The sequence below is a fragment of the Pollicipes pollicipes genome, unplaced genomic scaffold, assembly GCF_011947565.3.
Source record: "Pollicipes pollicipes isolate AB1234 unplaced genomic scaffold, Ppol_2.1 Scaffold_4881;HRSCAF=5763_pilon_pilon_pilon, whole genome shotgun sequence".
NCBI classification, from domain to species: Eukaryota; Metazoa; Arthropoda; class Thecostraca; order Pollicipedomorpha; family Pollicipedidae; genus Pollicipes; species Pollicipes pollicipes.
In genome coordinates, this window is record NW_023596576.1 from 13509477 (window position 1) to 13517938 (window position 8462).

Here is an 8462-nt window from a genome sequence, read left to right on the forward strand (position 1 = left end):
TTGTTGTTTGTATATGAGGAGAAAAGAGTACTTTTAGATGCACAACCACCATATGACCACAAAGTACAAGACCTTAGTGCGGGCCACGACCTGCCTGAGTACCACTGTACGCCAGCGTGCACACCGGCCGGCAGCGAACGGCACCCTTGATCTGCCCCTCTTCGCCAGTCGCTGGCTCTCAGAACCTTTTTGCATCGCGCAGCCTCATCCTGGAGCAGCCTGCCGCCGACAAGGAGGTTCGAACCAGACTGGACGATATAGAGGCTCCCGTGTGTAGCATTACTTGCTTGCCGTTGTGGAATGCGTGTTCCGAGTGATGATCTTGCTTTTTACCAAGTTTGTGTGAAAGACGGGAGTAGTTGGTAATGTGCGAAGGTGGTCACGTTGCTGTCATTCTTTTATACTACAATCATACTTTTATTAAAATTTGTTTTATGTTGAGGAATGATGTTTCATTTGCAGCGAATGTGAGAGTGACAGCAATGAGATATAAAGATGATAAAGATAGTGATGCGCTTATTACATAATGTGGCAGGAGTTCAGACACTTGCCGCATTCCATTGGCCCAGTATTCCCTTTTTTTGCTCATAAGCATTGGGATTGGGAAAGGGCCCAGGACAGCATTGAGGGGACTCAATCCAGCATTGGGAGGGGGGGGGGGGGAGTTAGGCCCCCGTGATATTATACAAAGCGGCGTGTCGTATTTGTCGTATTTGTTCATATTTCTAAGACGGCTGCTCAACGCCCAACATGACGCTCCTTGTCTGCTGATCGACGTCTATCATGAGCTTTCAAATGGTAGCCAAAGGCCTTCTCTGACCTAGCCGCGCGGGCACATAAACAGCCAGTTTCTTTTTGCGATTACAAACATGGATTCGGCTAATGACTGTTTGATCTGTTCCGCTTAGTCTGGTCGCTCTGTTTTTTACTCCTGCCGTGTGTTATTAATGTAATGAGCACCCTCTATTCCGCCGCGGGTCTGGCTTTGCTTGCTGCAGCATAACTCACCAGCCGTCGCCAAACCAAACTTTGCATTCAAACGTAGCGCAATATGAGCAGGATGAATAAACGGCCGTTTGCTAACCAAGCATTCAAGAGACCATTTCACATTTGTATGTTTTGTTTAATTGAAATGGCCATTGAAATGGCCTCTTGAGTTCAGAGTCATACCGTTTTTTAAAACTTCACATCCTGACGTTTTTTAGCGAGGCGCCCGTCACCAGATGCGGACTAACATGTTAACGGTCAAGATAAACAAGGCTACTGACTTACTATTGTCTGAAGTACGTCAGCAGGAAGTGCAGAATCAGCGTGCACCAACTGACTTTCAACGAGTTTCTTACGTTAGATGCAAGTCTTGATCACGAGCAGTGATGATGCATGATGCAGGCATTTAGGCAATTTTACTAGTTGGGACGGACGTGACTCCGGGGATCGAGTAGGTTAGGAATAGCGCCATAACCGAGATTATAAATGCTAGTAAAAAGCATGCCACTACAAGACCATAACAATAATATGAAATATCAAAGAATGAGCAAGAAATAACAAATATGCAAGAACGCAAGAGGATGTGCCATATGCAGCATACATAATATTGTGTTCCTTTGGATAAAAGGCTACAAGGTATATAGGGATAAAAAAGAACAAGAGCCATAAGTCTGCTGAAATACATCAAAATCGGCCAAAAGCGACACAAACGTTTCATCGTTACGGGTCCACGAATATTTGTAAGAATAAAGACGCTTGAAAAACTCAGCAAATGATGTCTTTCTGACGTATAGGGCAACCTCAGAATAAACATGTCTCTTGGCCCTAAGCAAAGTTTGCTCACGTTACAAAAAGGACATACGAACGACGATATGGCATGTCAGAATTGCACATCAGGCAAACAACCTCGGTGGATGAACCCAGCACACAGTGTGATCACTATTACGGTGGTGGTGGCACAGGCTGCCATGATGAAATGCATGTTTTTGGTCTGGTTTGTGATGACGAATGGCATCAGCGATTTTTGCGCAGCCTTATCTTTACAAGCGTGTAATTTTTTTTAGTGAGTTTTTCGGTGAAGCGGATTCCGTGGGACGTTTCTTTCTTCTAGATGTGATAGTTGAGTTGAGCTGAGTTCAAGTTCAGAAAGCTGATGCTCTGAGGGTCGGGGGAGGTCGAAAATTCTTTCCTAGAAGAAAGAATGCGCCTCCCGTAACGCCATGTGAATGCGCATGCAACAAACCCGATAAAGTTGTGCGCATCCTCCGTGTTCCTTGTTTGTTTATACAGGCGTTATGATGTAAACGTAGAGGTTGCAAGCTCTGGAGGCAGCACCCATATTTTTTTTGCATATTGACGGTCACTTGGAACACACCATAGCGGGAGGGAGAGAAAAACGCGTTACCTTCATTCTAGGATCTATGGTGACAGACACGTAGACAAAATTATCCTTGAAGAACCGGCAGATGTCAAATTTTCTCCGAAATCCTGCGAACGTTGACCAAAATTCCGACAACATAACCTGATGTCGAGTAAAAATACATCGGCTCAGCAGGGCAAGGCCGTCTTATATCCCGCCCCTTGGTCAAATCCCTAAATGACAGTTCCCTAGTTCAGCGCTGGGCCGCTCCACGTTGCAGCTAGATATTGAATGATGAAGCCTGCTTATTGGCAAGAACATCTTCAGCAGTGTCAGTCGTGTCATGTTTCTGAATAACCCTAACACCAGTGATGATGCCACGGGTTTGGGCTCAAGTCCACTACTAAAAACAGTTTTGCTTGGAGCCCAACAACTGGAACAAAAGGAAGGAATCTGGGCATTTTCTCGGTAAAGTGGCAATTAAATACCTTAAGTTTTATTGAATGCCCTAAAACGCTTTTCTACTTCACGCCCTTCGCCGACCGCCGCAGCCCTCGCGTCGAGATACGAACAGCGGGCAATAATTAATTCAAGAAGCGACGCCCTTCGCCGAAATGCAAACGGATCGTTTAAAAACCCAGTGGATGTGCTTTCAGCGTTTTGATTGGTGGAGAGGTTCGTACACCGTGTCATCATGCCGTTATTAGCTGGCAAACATTTGACCAGACAAGACACGGAAAATCATGTTTGGTCTTAAATGAACAATGTTCCGCTATATTACGTAAGCTGAGTGCATATGTGTGGCATGTTATGCATGTAGATAAGTCAGTGGTAATAGCCTTATTTCTCGTAGAGAAACCAGGGGATGGAGAGATAGATGCGTTAATATTTCGGCAGCATGTCTTTAGCAAAACGAACAGGAGTAACAAATTCAACATTACCTGCCTTACCTTCTCGATTTTTCAAGTTTTTTTTCAGACAGTGAACCCCAGTCTTTACATGTCACCGGTATCCAGGGGATCAAACAGGGAGCAATTGCCAGCCATTACTATGATGCAGTTCATATCGAACTATGAACCAGCGCACGCGAAAAATACTGGCATATGCAAACGAATTCAAGCAAGCAGGCATCGCGCATCACGTGTGAGGCATCACTCATGCGGGTAAACGTTTTTAAGGTAGCACGCATCACGCATCAAGGCATGTATCACATTCGCATAATCTGCCGTGATATGAGCTGTACATTAAGGTCTGGACGGCGACTTTTTATAACAATATGTTCACTTATTTTCCTGTCTGGATGGTCCTGTGCTCTGTAGATGACTTTTAGCTCTAATATGGATTGGGATCGACACTTTAGATTTCAGCCCGAGCGTGTTGTAGCAAAAAGTGGTCACCGAAAAGGGTATTCCCTGTTTTGTTTTAAGCGTCTCGCAGGCGTTGATTACACCTCAAACTAATAGGAGGCGTCAAGTCCCCGACACCGACCATGTCCCTCCCATGTTTTTCATCCAGTTCTCCGCGAGGAATAAGGCTATTACTACTCCCTTATCTAGGGCATAACATGCCTCACATATGCACTTAGCTTACGTAATATAGCGGGACATTGTTCATTTAAGACCAAACATGATTTTCCGCGTCTTGCCTGTTCAAATGTTTATCAGCCAATAACGGCATGATGACACGGTGCACGAATCTCTCTACCAATTAAAACGTCGAAAGCAAATCCACTGGGTCTTTAAACGGTCCGTTTGCATTTCGGCGAAGGGCGTCGCAGCTTGAATTAGCTATTACCCGCTATTCGTAACTCGATGCAAAGGCTCCGGTGGTCGGCGTAAGGCGTGAGCTGTCGCTAACAAATTAAAGTCTAGCGTTTTAGGATACTGAATAAGACTTAAGGTACTTAATTGCCAGTTGACCGAGAAAATGCCCAGATTTCTTCCTTTTGTACCAATTGTTGTGCTCCAAGCTCAACTGTTTTTCCGTAGTGGACTTGAGCCCGAACCCGTGACGTCATCAGTGATGTTAGGGTTATTAAGAATTTGCATTTCGGCCAGAAATTTGCATTTTGCAGAAAAAAAAACATTATGGGCACTGCCTCCAGAGTTTGCAACCTGTAGTTTACCTCATAACGCCTGCATACACGAACAAGGAACGCGGAGGATGCGCACAACTTTATCGGGTTTGTTGCATGCGCATTCACATGGCGTTACGGGAGGCGCATTCTTTCTTCTAGGAAAGTATTTTCGACCTCCTCCGACTCTCAAAGCATCAGCTTTCTGGACTTGAACATGGGATCTTAGGGCGCTCCGCGTAGATATGAAGTTCAGACATAATTAAACGGCATTTAGCCCAGTGGGGTTTTGAAATCCTTTTAGCCTTTTTTTAAAGCCTTTTATCCAAATGAATATAATATATGTATGTCTGATTTGGCACATCCTCTTGTGTTCTTGCATACTTGTTTTTTCTCGATCATTCTTTTATATTTCATTCTATTGTTATGGTATTGTAGTGGCATGCTTTTTACTAGCATTTACAATCTCGGTTATGGCGCTATTCCTTATCCTAACCTACCCGATCCCCGGAGTACAGTCCGTCCCAACTAGTAAAACTGCCCAAATGCCTGCATGATGTATTATCCCTGTTCGTGATCGAGACTTGCATCTAACTCATGAAACTGGTTGAAAGTCAGTTGGCATCCGCTAATTCTGCAATTTCTGCGGACGTACTTCAGACAATAATAAGTAAGCCTTGTTTCTCTTGACCGTTAACACGTTAGTCCGCATCTGATGGTGGGCGCCTCGCTAAAATACGTCAGGGTGGGAAGTGTTACAAAGGGCATGACTCTGAACTCAAGAGAATGATGTTTCAAATGGCCCTTTCAATTGAAAAAACTCCATCCAAATGTGTAATGGTCCCTTGAATGCTTGGTTAGCAAACGACCGTTTATTCGTCCTCCTCAAACTGCACTACGTTCGAATGCGAAGTTTGGCTTGGTGACGGCTGGTGAGTTATGCTGCAGCAAGGAAGCCACACCCGCGGCGGCGTAGCAGTGCTCATTAGATTAATAACACACAGCATGAGTAAAAAACAGAGCGATCAGACTAAGCGGAACAGATCAAACAGTCATTAGCCGAATCCACGTTTGTAATCGCAAAAAGAAACTGACTGTTTATGTGTCCGCGGGGCTAGGTCAGAGAAAAACCGTTGCTTGCTACCATTTGAAAGCTCATGATAGACGTCGACCAGCAGACAACGAACGTTATGCTGGGCGTTGAGCAGACATCTTAGAAATACGAACAAAAGTATTGTTTGGCCTTGAGCGCGAACTGCGTGCGCAAAACGCGGGCCGTAAGTAGCTTGCCTCCAATGCCAGCACTCGCTGTATGCTTGCATCCGATGGCGACACACGTCCGGCGCGGACTGGGCAGTCAGCCGCCGTCCCCCTCCCCGCCTCACACGGACCTGCAGAGAAGCACTGACGATCGTTCCCCACGCCAACACCGGTCCCGCGGAACCCGACGTCCGCGTGGCAGAGGCGGGCGCCGGGCCGGACCGGGCCGGGGGCAGAGCGCACAACGACCGGGGCAAACCGCGGGAGAAGAGCGAAGACGACCGGGGCAGAGCGGGAGAAGAGCGCAGACAGGCGGGGCAGCGCGGGAGCAGAGCACATACGACCGGGGGCAAGCGTGGGAACGGAGCGCAGACGAACGAAGAAGCGCGGAAACGGAACGCAGACTACCAGGACAGCGCGTAGCAGGTTGTAGCACACGAGATCAGTTTGATTTTGTTTTGATTATTTCCATGGTAACAATACAAAACATGTTTCATATTCCGTGGAGCTTGCCGGATGTTTTACTACAAGACAATATATCGCGGATAAGTCTACGAATGTCGATAGCCTCGCTCCTGCTGCTTCTACGATCAATGTTTTAATATTTGCGTCATAACGTGTTACTAGAGTGGCATCTCGACTCGAAATCGTGTACATTTTTCCCTTTTTGCGTTTGTCCATTCACTGTGGGGTTCGGTTCCCCGCGATGCCCGCTCTTTCTACCAAGAGGACAGGCAGCACCACTTCATAGTCTCAGTAGCATTGTAAAGCCCCAGTGAAACACAGCCATTCACCACGAGGTTAGCGACCTAAAAGGCGTGACTTCCTGCTGTTTGTGTTGCACTTACGCCGTTACATGTAAGCTCTTCAGTCTCCGGGAAAGGTGAGCCTACACTATGCACATAAGCATGCGTGCACCATGTACAACCGCGTACCTACCTACGTCCTAGCCCTCGGTGATGCGCAGAGGACAATAGCTTCCCAGTAAGACAACAATGACATGAAAATTACGTGAGTTGTTCAGTGCATTAGCGAGAAACATTATTCCATAGATAAGACAGTAGTATTAGCCATTCCTCGGACACAAACCAGGAGAATGGAGAAACCAGGAGATAGCTGAGGTGATATTTTGGCAACATGCTTTTATCAAAACATTAGCAGAAGTAAATTTATGTGTCAATCACTACATAGTCTCACCACAGAAGTCCAGAATTAATTCACTTCTGCTACTTCAACCCAACTGTATCTCCATTCTCCTGGTTGTTCAATCCGCGGAATGAGGATAATTATACGGCCTTATCAACAAGGATATGAAAGTAAAGTTACCGAAGTGCGGGGAAATTTTGTGAGGGGGAGGGGGCAACTTCCAAGGGGCACCACAGTAAAGCGTGAACCCTCCCACGACCAAATCCTGAACCCCCAGTGGTACGCCCCCCACCCCTCCAAAAAAAAGTGTGGAGCGGTTTTTGTGGAGTGCACGGTAGCTGTGGGACATCCATGGCTCGACCTCTGACCTGCGCAGCACGAGGCCAATTGCAAGAAATTCACATTCACCTCATAATTGTTTGCAATGAGGTGTTTGCGCCGATTTCACCAGCACATTACAAGAACATTTGGAACCGAATAGTTGAGTACTTAGATTGCAACATATTTGGGACATGTACGAATGCAACCTTGAATTCTGAATGTACCCCACTGTAATACAAATTGTTAGATTATCTTTTTTTCAAACCGCTGATGTAGTTTTGGGAACCAGGTTCCATATTGTGAGGCCCAGCCCAATATACTACGAGGCATGGGGGGGGGGGGGGCAACCCAGGGTTGCGGGGGGCTTAAGGCCAATATGGGGGCAGCTTGACATTGGGGGGGGAGGAGGCGCAACTTAGTATTGGGGGGCCAGACCACCGAAATGAATAAAAAAGTTCCACTCTGCTTGTGGGGGCTATCAGAACCACGCTGGAAGTTGGTTTGGAACCATCTTGCAGTAGCCATGGGTTTGTATGCTAGTTTGTATGTTCAATGTTGCACAGCTGGCAGGTGTTCATTTACAGGCCAAACTTCGCAGTATATGAATGCGTAAGAGAAAACTACAACACAAATAGGGATGAGTCAAAGGAGGATTCACCAATGGGCTATCAATCTGAAGCGGAACAACATATCGCCTACAAAACGATTGTATATTTCGGTACGTCCCGTACCTTTTCGGATTTCAAAGACATTTACACACAATCGCACAGCGTCATGGATTCCAACTCACCGTTTCACTGACATTAAACAGATTCCGTTTTCAGACTTGGGGGCAGCACAGAGTTTTGACCTGGTGCGACCGACCGGTGATTACCATTTCGTCACGGCGCCCTCGTGTCTCCATCTTCCGCTGCCAACGCGCCTAGGCGCTGCACGCCGCGGCACCGCCGGGCCGGGAGGTGCCAGGAATCGCTCTGTCTGGAGACGTCGCCTCAAACGCCAAGGGCCGGGCCGCCACGTGTTTTCGGCTCAACTGGCTGCAGTCTGCTTTAGACGGTCTGCCAACGCTCGTCCCCATGACCCGACTTTGGCGGTCGGCCGTCGTTGGGGCCCTGTCTGGACCCTGCTACTCAGGGTTGAGTATCGGGCAGATGCCGTCCTGTCGCCAACGATTCGAGAGGCCCGTCACTATGGCCTTCTGTCACTCTCTTAATTGAAGGACCCTCGTTTAATGAGCCTTATGGAAGTGCGGGGGGGGGGTAGGTGGGGAGTCAGGCCCGCCTCCATGCGTGTGACCCCGGAATCAACCGATCG